The sequence below is a fragment of the Tupaia chinensis genome, unplaced genomic scaffold (assembly GCF_000334495.1).
Source record: "Tupaia chinensis unplaced genomic scaffold, TupChi_1.0 Scaffold139757_1, whole genome shotgun sequence".
Taxonomy (NCBI): Eukaryota; Metazoa; Chordata; class Mammalia; order Scandentia; family Tupaiidae; genus Tupaia; species Tupaia belangeri.
The window spans coordinates 4,104,881-4,116,158 of NW_006199637.1; the positions used below are offsets into that span (position 1 = coordinate 4,104,881).

Sequence of the window (11,278 nt, forward strand, 5' to 3'; positions counted from 1 at the left end):
ATCCACGTTTTCAGCACCTTCCTGTCTGTCCCTCCCACGACTGAACCACGGCCTGGGTAGACAGCCCTGCAGCTAAAGAGGGACAGCAGAACCGACCTGGGGTGCTGCCAGGCTCAGCGGGGGAGGGTACCCGGGAAGGAGGGCACCTCCCTTCCTAGGTGGGACAGGGTGCCGCTGGCCGAGGCAGCTGAGAGGGTGACATTCCTGACCGTGGAAATGCCTGTGGACTTGGCTCCCCTCTTTCTGTGCTCTGAGGCAGGCCCTCCCCTACTCTTCCAGGATGGTGCCAGTTGGTGGCATGGGGACGGCGAACTGGGCACTGCTCGTGTGGTTGTGTGTGTTAGGTGGGGGTGGGTGCACATCTTGACAGGTGTTTATCACTGTTCTTGTATTCCTGGCTCTGCTGGGAGGGGAGTGGGCCGCACGCCCAGGCAGATGACTGACCTGGATCTTCTGGGGTCAGGTAGGGCTCTGTCTGCCCTGAGTGTGTCTGTGTCTCCCTGAGGTGTTGGGGGACAGCACACTAGTGCCCCCCGGTCTATCTCTGGCCTCTCACAGTCTCCTGACGCTGTGTTCGCTCAGGCCACCTGGGGAGACTGGGGTAAAGGCCAGCTGCTTCGTCTTTACTCCCTGTAGGAGGCAGCTTCTAACTTGGCTTCCTGATAGTTGGGCCCTTGAGTAATCCCTTCCCTTGAGTGTGGGCTGGCCTCGGTGGCTCGCTACTGACAAGGAAAATTGGGTAAAAGTCTCTAAAGTTCAGTTTTAAAAGACTCTCTCTCCCAGCCCAGCACGACACTCGCTCACCCTCACCTGCTTCCTGGTTCAGGTAAAGCCAGCTGCCATCTTGGAAGCTCCCCTGTGGAGAGGCTCACGTGGCAAGGAACTGGGGACAGCATGGGGCCCAGCAAATGGCCCAGGCCTACCCTATTCTGCCTGTGTGCTCAAGCCCTCAGCCCTACAACCCACCAGCAATGAAGCCCTGGCAACAGCAGCCTTGAGAGAGCTGGACAGCCTACAGCCTGTGAGAGACTGCACCAGAGGCCCAAGAAGCCACCACAAATCCCGACACCCAGAAATCGTGTGGCAGCCAGTGTTCCTGGAGCCTCTTAGACTGGGTGAGTTTGTTACACAGCAGCAGATAACAAAGACACTCCTTTCTCCTTGGCCTTGCTGTGCCCGGAATGCTAAGGCCCTTTGTCCTGGGCCTTCACTCATTCGGGGCTCTCCTCTTCTCCCTGAGCCTCCTCTCGCCTGTGCCCTCCTCTCTTCCCCTCCCCAGGCTGTGCTTGGCCCGGCATCTCCCGTCTCCACACTCCCCTGACTTCGGCACTCTTACTTCGGTAAGGCGTCAGCACTGTGTCTACCGTGGTGTCTGTCCGATGGTTTCTGCTCTTCCTCCAGCTCAGCTGAGTTCACTTCTCTTTTTCTTCTGGTCCCAAAACACATATTTCATCTGGCTGCTGCGCTATCAACCCCAGTCAGTTCATACATCCCTCCTCCTCATCTCTGTTTCCAGCCAGCAATCGAGGCTCACTAGAAGGGCGACTTAGGGGCTATGACGTCCCTAAACCCCTCACCAGAGCTGGAGCAGATCTCCCGGCCTCCCTCCGGCTCAGACTCAGCTTCCCTGAAGCATCAGACTATGAGTGACTCCATGTCTCCGTATTCCCCTGGAGCCTGCCTGTTCTGTTTCCCACCTGTAGCCCCATGTGACTTTAGCAAATGGACCAGGATCTACTGTCTCTCCGGTTCAAGTTGGTTCACCTCTCTGGCCTCAGTTTTCTGACCTGTAGTTAAAAACTGGGAACACCGGCCTGGCCCCATCGCCCAATGGTTAGGGGAGCTGAATTCCGCATGGCTGACTGAGTGAATCTTGGCTTCAGTAGCTTAAATCATATCAGGCATGTGTGTGTGCCCCAAATCCCAGCTGGATAGAGAAATAGAAGAGAAGAGATTGTGGCGTGACCATGCCCCTCTGGGGTGTACTTCCTCCCTCTGTCTGTCTTCTCTCTGGGGAGTATACATGCCTTCTAACAAATAAATATATATATATATATACAGGGACTGGCAGATGGCGTAGTGGTTACATTGCTGGATTCCCACACAGCTGACCACAGTTCAAGTCCCCGGCCAGTGGTTTGAAAATCACACCAGGTACGTGTGAGTGCGTGCCCAAGATCCAGGAGGAGAATGGAAGAGAAGGGATTATGGCATGGCTGTCTCTCCTAGGGAGTGATTTCTCACTTTCCTTCTCGCTGTCTCTGTCTCTCTCTCTCTCTGGTGAGTTCACAAACCCTAAGGTATAAACCTCTTAAAAATATATATATAATATAATACACACACACAAAGAGGTCATAAAAATTAAGAAGAAAAAGACCAACAAACCGATAGAAAGATAGTCAAAAGATATAAAATGCAAATAGTCCTTAACATATGAAAAGACATTCAGTCTCCTCATAGCAAGAGAAATGCAGAAGAAAACGTACAGGGAGAGCCCACCGCTCGCCTCTTCCACCGGCACACATCCAAGCATTTGACAACACACTCCCCTGGCAAGACTCTCTCATATTCCTGGTGGGAAGGCAAAATGTTATAATCCCGAGGGGTCATTTTTCAAAGCGTTTTATTGTACAACCATCCCAAGTGAACAGAAAAGTTGCAGAGCTGATACAAAGTACTTCTTTTTTTCTGAACCATTTGTGAATAAGTCGTCAGCACACTACCCCCTGGCTGCCGGAAACTTTAGTATGCACTTCTTACAAAGAACTCTTTCGCGCCACAGTACAGACATTACATTGTAAAAATGGTACATTAGTACCTTCTAATTCTCAGATCCTTTTAAAGTTTCTTCTGTTGTCCCAGTCATGTCCTTTTTGGCCAGAAGATCCTGTCCAGACCCACATGTCATTCCACATGTCTTGCGTTTCCTTTACTATGGAACATTCTTCAATCTTTGACTTTCGTGACCTTAACACTTTGGGCAAATGCAAACCAGTTAGTCGGCAGAAGACTCCCCACTGTGGGTTTGTCTGTTGTCTCCACAGGATCGGACCCGGGAAGACACGTTGGGCAGAAACGGCACAGAAGTGAGGCCGCGTCGTTCTCCCTGCATCCTCTTAGGTGGTATGACATTTTGACGTTGCCCCTCCGCGATGGCTTTAGCTCCGATTTTGATCACTTGATTAAAGTGATGTGTTCCAGGCTTTTCTAGGAAAAGTTACCCCTTCCCCCTTCATTATTAGTATTTTGTGGGGAAGTACTTTGAGACTTTGTAAATGTCCCGGTCCTCCTTAAACCTGCAAATTATTTATTATTTTTTAAATAGTCAGTGTGTGCTCACTAGAGAGAGACAGAGAGAGAGGGAGAAGGCACCCCCTAATGGGGCGTGGTCACACCACAAACCCTTCTCCTCTATTTCTCCAACCTGTAGGAACTTGGGGCGTGTCCACACACACACCGGGTATGTTTTTCAAACTAATGGTGCTAGGGCCAGAATTTGAACTGTAGTCAGTCATGTGGGTTCCCACTCCCTTAACCATTAGGCATGGGGCTCACCCCATTATTTATTTCTATGGGTGGGATTTTGTGGGTTGTAATCTGTTGGTATATTTATTTTGATGCTCATATTCTCTCATGTTTTGCCGGTGGGACTTCCTTCTGTATCCCACCACCTTTTGAGCACTCCCTGATTTTAACGTGTGACTCATTCTGGGTTCAGCTTGTTCTGACCCGACTCTGGATTTACCATTTCTCCAAGAAGGCCCAGTTCCTTCCACAAAGAGTGGTATTTAGACACCAAGAACTGGGCACTAGGTGTGCTCATTGCTATTGAAGTTCCATTGCTTCTTGATGGTCACCGTGGACAGAACTAGGAGATACACACACACACACACACACACACACACACACACACACACGGTCCAGCTACCTTTCTCCTCAGAGCTCTCTCTGCATACTACGGAGTGCAGGCTCACACTGGAGTGAGTGGCAGAGGCTGAGGAGCTGAACCAGCTTCTAGAAGTAGAGGGTGTTTACGGAAGTTGCCGTGGGAAATCCAATAAGAGGGTAAAAGAATTGAACAAAAGGATTGCCGGCACGTATAAACCATGCAGAATGAATTTGTGTCTTTATGCCTTTTTCTATGAATGAGGATAATGGCATTTTATGGATTCCAAAGCACACTCATCCACTGTGTGTTAACACTCCCGGCATCTACAGGCGGCATGCATAGTAACCCACTAAGCAGCCTTGGGTCTTTGGGGGCTACTAACCAGTCCGTGGAGTTCCCAGGAAACGAGCTGCCTGGAAGCTGGCTGAGGTTTCGAGGACATGATAATGGCCATACCTGAAGGAATCCCCAGGAAGAGGTGACCGTGTCAGTAGGAAGCTGGTCCTCTCCAAAAGGGACTTCTTCCACTCCAGGTGCAGCGACGGAGAACAGTGAACCAGGGAGACTCAGGGAGTCAGACCCGAGCCTGGCTGCACGCCAGCTGGGTGTGCTGCAGGCTGTGGTGGTAATCCTGAACGTCCTTCCCTCCTCTCTCTTCCAGTCGGTCTTCACTGCGGGCCAGCTAGTTTCTCCCCACTGCGGTCTATTCGACATTCTGGGATGGGCGAGATTATCCTTGCTGCAGGCACAGGACGGTGAGGAGCCCCACTGTGAACTCCTGGAGAGGAATGCACATTACCCAGAGATCCTGGTCTCAGCTAGCCACGACTCGGATTCTCTTGCTTTGGGAAGGAGCCTAAGTGCGTTTTTAGTTGTAGATGAAATGGGCTCTTTATATTAGCAGGAGCATTTTTTGTAGGTTTATTTATTTCGAGAGAGAGAGAGATACCGTTGATGGGGCCTCACCTTGTCTGATCAGGGCCCACGCTCCTGCCTGGCATGGTTGGACGGACACAGCCCACAGCCCACAGCCTCCCTTATGGCTCCAGCGTCCTACGCCAGCACCCTACCACCTGCACCTCCGCAGCTGGCCAGAAGAAACTCTTTTTTAAGGTTTTCACCATAGGGCATGTGTGCTCACCAGAGAGGAGAGAGATGGAAACAGAAAGGAAAAGCAAGAAATCCTCCCCCCCAGGGGGGCTGGCCATGCCACAATCCCTTCTCCATTCTCCTCCTGGGACTTTGGGCACACATGCACACACACCCAGCGTGATTTTCAAGTCACCAGGTCTGGGATTTGAACCACAGTCATCCATGTGGGAAGTCCAGCACCTTCATCACTATACCACCTACTGGCCCCCAGAAACATCTTTAACAACTTTTCTATTGAAATCAGGTTCCCGTGATATTAAACGAGCCCCCTGTATGTGCAGTTTGGTGGCGTTTAGTACACTACACTGTCATGCAACCACCAACTCTGCCAAGTAGCGGGAGAATTTTATTTTCTTTTTAATTTGGAGAGAGAGAGAGAGAAAAGGGAGGCTAAACAGGGCTCCTCAGGGTGTGATCCCCTTTCCTGGGCCCTCCAGCTAGTCAGGATCTTGGGCGCCCTCACCTGGTGTGTTTCAGATCTACTCAGGGATTTGAACTCATAGCCTGCCATGTGGCTTCCAGTACTGCAGATCCATATGCTCCCACCTAGGCTACCACGGTGGGCCAGCAGGAGTATTTCTGAAAATACACGCGCGGGAGGAACGGGGAGACACGGGTGCTGGGCAGTCACCGGTGGAGTAGGAAGCGCACGCTTGCACCTTGATTAGGGAACAACCCCAACCTACCTCCTAGGGTACCGGGCCACCTCTCCACCTCAATGCTGTCCCTTGCCCTCGCCTTACAGGGTGGGCATGCGATCCATGCTCTCCCACCGGCTGCAGAACCTGTTCAAGATGGGGTTGCGAACAAAGCCAGCATGATGGAAATAATTCTTGGGACTTTTCTGCTAGGGATGGCCCCTTCAGTGAGAGTGACACTGGGGAAAAAAAAGAAAATAAAAAACAGAAAGAGGACAATTGTGTGTCTTGGAACTTGGGGCTCAGTATTGGAGCGTTGGGGGGCGTTGTTAAAGGACCCAGAGCTTCACGTCCTAGAGGCAGTGGGTACTTCCGAGAGGAAAGAATTATCTTCTTCCACTGGAACTCTAAGTGGGAAACGTGAGCCTGAGGTTGCCAGTCACCATCTTCCAAGGCTGTGTGGCGTGTGCTTGAGGTGGGAGGCAGCGATGGCAATGTATGGGAAGCAGACGTGAGTGATGCAGGGAGAGAGAATATTCTCTGGATTTACCTGTTCCAGAAGTAATCCCCAGCCCTGGGGGTTTCTAACAACTGAGTCCCTTTGTTCACGCAGGTTTCCGCTGGGATTCCGTCACCGGCAGTGGAGAACCCTGTCTAATAGCAGAGCCCTACCAGGGAGGTAGGTGGAAGCACCACCGTCTGTGACAGCTGAGGAACCTACATCGACAGTGGTCCCGGATGTAGCTCAGCTGGTAGGTGTGACATGAGGAGGACATTAAGATGACAAAGTGGTGAGTCATCATTATATATTTGGTACAAACGTGGGGTTGAAATCACCGAGCGGGGTGGTAGGTGTGCCAGGCCTGGAAATAGGAAGGAGGCTGGAAGGTCGCCCCCTGTGGTGAAGGCAGATGGGAGAGCTTGAGAAGACAACCGATGGAGGACATGGGTCTGGCAGGGGGTGGGGCCCACGGGTAGGCCTACCACCACTTCTCCCATCTGAGGCAGAGGGTGGGAATGGAATCCTCCTCTGCAGTCTCTGGGCAGGGGATGCGACAGGAACACGTTGCTAGTGAGGGGGTTGGAAGGGCCCTTTGGTAGTCACTGAGCTGAGTATGGCTAGTCCTCCCTGCTGTGAGGCCATGGTGAGATTTACTTCCGGATTCCTGTAGTGGGATAGGGCAGTACGATTGGTTCTAGCCACTGAGTGACAGACGCCTATGGCCACTCCATTCCCTTCCATGCTCTCCTTGAAAGGAGTCTTTCTGTCCACCAGGGTCCCTAACTATCAGTGAGCAGAGCCTCCTAGTACCCCTCTGCACACCTGCCCTTGACAAGTGACATGAGAAAGAAAAGAAACTGTTTTTTGTTTTTTTTTTTTTTTGAAATCTATTTGATAAACTTAATTTACAGTTGCACTATGCTCTATTTTCTTCTGGAAAAATACAGGTAATATACAATTTATCATTTTAATTATTTTTAAAGAATTATTTTTATGGAACCAGCAGTTGGCATAATGGCTATGTCATTGGACTCCCATGTAGTTGACCGCGGCTCAAGTCCTGGACCTGGTGGCTTAAACTCATATTGCATGCGTGTGCGTGTGTGCCCAAGATCCCAAGAGGAGAATGGAGGGGAAAGGATTGTGGCGTGGCCATCCCCCCTGGGGGGCGATTTCTCGCTTTCTGTCTCTCTGTCTCTCTCTGTCTGTCTGGCGAGTGCATGCACCCTATAGCAAAAACCTCTCCAAAAATAAAAAGTGTTATTTTTATTTGACTTTAATATTATTATTTAACTTGATGAGAGAGCGAGAAAGTGAGAAAGCAAGCCTCCAGGTTCGGGACTCGAACTGTGGTCAGCCATATCTATTTGTGTCTCCACCTTTAACCACCATGCCACCTGCTGGCCCCATGTGAACCATTTTTAAGTGTACAGTTCAGTGGCATACAGTTCAGACACGCTGTTGTACAACTATCAGCACCGTCCATCTCCAGACCTTTCGCATCTTACCTAACCAAATTCTGTGCCCGTTAAACACTAACTCCCCACTCCCCTCACACTCCAGCCCCTGGCAGCCACCATCCTACTCTGTCTGTGAATGTGGTCACTCTCGTGGAAGTGGAATCATACATTTGTCCTCATGTCTGGCTCGTCGCACGCAGCATGTCTTCACGGTTCACACATGTGGCAGCCTGCGGCGGCATCTCCTTTTCAAGGCTGAATAATATTCTGTGTGTACATAGTACATCTTACTTACCCATTCATCAGCTGATGGCATCGGGGTTGTCTCCACCCTTTGGTTATTGTGAATAATGCTCTTCTGAACACGAATTACAAATATCTATCAATATTCATGTCTCTGCTTTCAGTGCTTTTGGACATACGCCAGAAGTGGACTTGTTCAGTTATACGGTAATTCTATACTGTTTTTTCCAAGGACTCACCATTATGTGTCCCATAGAAACTTGGGGTTTCAAGTCAGTAAGATTTGCGGTTGTCATTGCCGCATAATCTAACCTATCCTGACCCGGCACCCTAGAAGATCTAAGATCAGTCAGGATTCTGGGGGGGCCATGGGGCGCAGACAAAAATGAGAGAGAGCCCAATGGCTTGACCATACTGAGCTGAACCCTGTATGACGTCGCTGTTCTCAGGACCCAAGAGAGCAGGCCCAGGTCTGGAACCAACCTTGAAGACAGCGCTTGCTTCTCACTTGACACATTCTCCTGCATGATCCCCACGGGCCTCTTGACTCTGGCACCCCCAGACATGCAAAGTCCCACACTTCTAAGGCTCCCAGTGGTGTCATCACAGGTAACCGTGCAGGACAGAAGCACTTTTGCCCACCTTGGTCCTGAGAATTTCAGCTTAAAAACAACTTTAACACTTTTATTTTATTTTTTTAGAGGTTTTTGCTATAGGGCGCATGCACTCGCCAGAAAGACAGAGAGACAGAAAGTGAGAAATCACCCCCCACCAGCACGAATGGCCACGCCGCAATCCCTTCTCCATTCTCCTCTCTGGATCTTGGGCACGCATGCACACGCGCCTGGTGTGAGTTTAAGTCACCGGGTCTGGGATTTGAACCGCGGTCAACTATGTGGGAGTCCAACGACATAGCCATTACGCCAAATGCTGGTCCCAACAACTTTAACACTTTTAAGATGTGGTGATCTCGAAGTCGGATGAACCTGGATTTACACCTTGGCTCTGCTACTTTTCAACAGTGTGGCTGAAGCCCTAGTTTCTTCATCTGTCACTCACAGGGTTGGTGAAGACTAAGGGAAAGGTGCCATATCTGGTGCCTGGCATATATGAAGGGTCTTCAAAAAGTTCATGGAAATATGCATCATGAATTTCCCTTTTTTTTGCACCAAAAATAAATCTGTATTTTAATTTTGTTGTTGTTTTTAATGTTTTTGCAATAGGGAGCATACACTCACCAGAGAGAGAGAGGGAAGGTAAGAAATTGCCCCTCAGGGGCAGTGGCCATGCTGCAATCTCTTCTCCTCCATTTTCCTCCTGGAATTTTTGGGCATGCATGCACACATGGCTGGTGTGATTTTCAAGTTGCCGGGTCCAGGACTCGAACTGTGGTCGGTCATGTGGGAGTCCAGTGTCCCAAGCACTATGCCACCTGCTGGCCCCTAATTCCATTTTCCAATGAACTTTTAAAGTTCCCCTAAAGTTGGGACCAGCAGTTAGCGTAATGGCTATGTCGCTGGACTCCCACATAGTCGATCGCAGTTCGAGTCCCGGACCTGGTGGCTTAAACTCATGCCAGCCGTGTATGTGTGTGTGCTTAAGATCCCAAGAGGAGAATGGAGGAGAAGGGATTGCAGCATGGCCATCCCCCCAGGGGGTGATTTCTCGCTTTCTAGCTCTCTGTCTCTCTCTGTCTTTCTGGTGAGCACATACACCCTATAGCGAAAACCTCTCCCCCACTCAAAAAAAAAAAAAAAAAAAAAAGTTCCCCTGAAGTTGACACTCTGTGAATGGTTGCTGTTATTTGGTGACAATGTTACTTACGTACAACACTTGATGAAGATAGAGGCATGATAGTTGTTTTTTCTTTTTTGTTTGTTTCTTTTTCCTTTAAGATTTTTGCCATAGGGTACATGCACTTGCCAGAGAGGCATGTGCCCAGCGTTTCTCAAGCCTCCCGTCTGGGACTCAAACCATGGAGTCGGCCATGTGGGATCTAGTCCCTCAACCACCAGGCCAGTTTTTTTCTAACAGTGGCCTTCTCCTCAGCCAAGCTGGGAGCACATCAGTGTTCGTGGAGAAAGTCAGGAGGCGAGGAGCCAGCAGGTCACGTTGTCATGCAAGCAGGGCTTGCTGGGCTGTAGAGTGACAGGCGCAGCCTCTGTCCTCGCCGAGCACTGGAGTCAGTGGGGACTGCGGACTACAGTGCCGATCATCAGGAGCACGGGGCGACCACTAGCGTGAGGGAGACACTGAACACGGCCAGGACAGTTGTACAGAGTGGTCTCGGGCCTTGGAGCTCCTGCGTGGGGCGGGGAGGATGGAGACTGAAGGACCTATAAGCACTGGGGGGCTTTCTGCAGGAAAGCTTTCTCTCTTGGACACAGGGTCATCTCAGTGTCCCAAAGACTTAGGCAACTTTGTTCCTGAGATGAGACCTTCAAAAGGGTGAAGCTGGTGAGGGCGAGGAAATGGGGGGAATGGAAAAGTAGGACCTGCTTGCGCAGAGAGGGCCCGGGTGCCCATCTGCAGTGCCCTTGCCCACAGTGGGCCCAGATGGGCGGAAGTACGTGCCCAGTAGGCTTATTTATGATGACATCCTCGGGCTGCGTGGAATGGGGGTGCAGAGTGGGAGATGACCGGAGGGAGGATGGGCAGGATGGGATGGGAGAGCCAGAGAGGAGGTGGGTGGGGGTCAGGTGGCGCGGGCATGATGGAGAGAGGTGAGCAGAGGTGACTGGCTGTGCTGGTGGGATGCCCCACGTCAGAAGCCAGGAGCCTGAGAGCTGTGGAGTGAGAACCACCCGAGAGAGGGGTGAGGGCGGAGTGTGGGTAGGTAGGCACAGACTCAGGCTGGCACAGACCTTCAATGTCATTTGCTTCAGCCTCCCACCCCATGAAACCTTTCCGTCTTCCAGAGCACCCCACTCTACCTGGACACCTCAAGGTACGGGGAGCTCAGTCCCTTCCAGGCGGCTCACCTCACACAGGTGCTCGAGCCCCCAGGACGGCCCGGAGGGGCCTGGCGCTCCGGCCTCGGCCTGTTGCGCGGGCCGGCCAGCACTCGGCCGCCGCACCTGGCTGGGGGGTGTGGGCCGGCGCTGCTGTCCCCAGCCCCAGTGCTGAGGCAGGCTGAGTGCAGTGGGCTCTGGCGGAGGTCGGGAGAACTGCAGGGCGAAGGCCGCCGGGGGCTCCGGGGGCTGCGGGGGGAGGCACTTGACACCGGCCGGGGGAGAGGAGGGGCCGCTGTCCCTGCGGCCAGTGCTGGATGCGGGGACCCAGCGCAGAGGCAGCGCCAGGTAGCGGGGAGCCCCGCGGGGGGAGGGCTGCAGCAAGGCCCGGGGCTCGGCTTCCACCCAAGGGGCCCGGAGGGGCCGGGGGCGCGGGCGCAGCG

The 11,278-nt window shown here is 51.9% G+C and overlaps 1 protein-coding gene across 1 annotated transcript in view; it reads left to right on the top strand.

Moving 5' to 3' along the window:
* The first annotated feature begins 11,087 nt into the window (after positions 1-11,087).
* DNMT3A (DNA methyltransferase 3 alpha) overlaps positions 11,088-11,278 on the top strand; it is a 118,992-nt gene continuing 118,801 nt past the window's right edge. The window contains exon 1 of the mRNA XM_027765815.1: positions 11,088-11,183. The gene's annotated coding sequence lies outside the window, so the exon portion shown is untranslated. The remainder of the gene's footprint in view (positions 11,184-11,278) is intronic.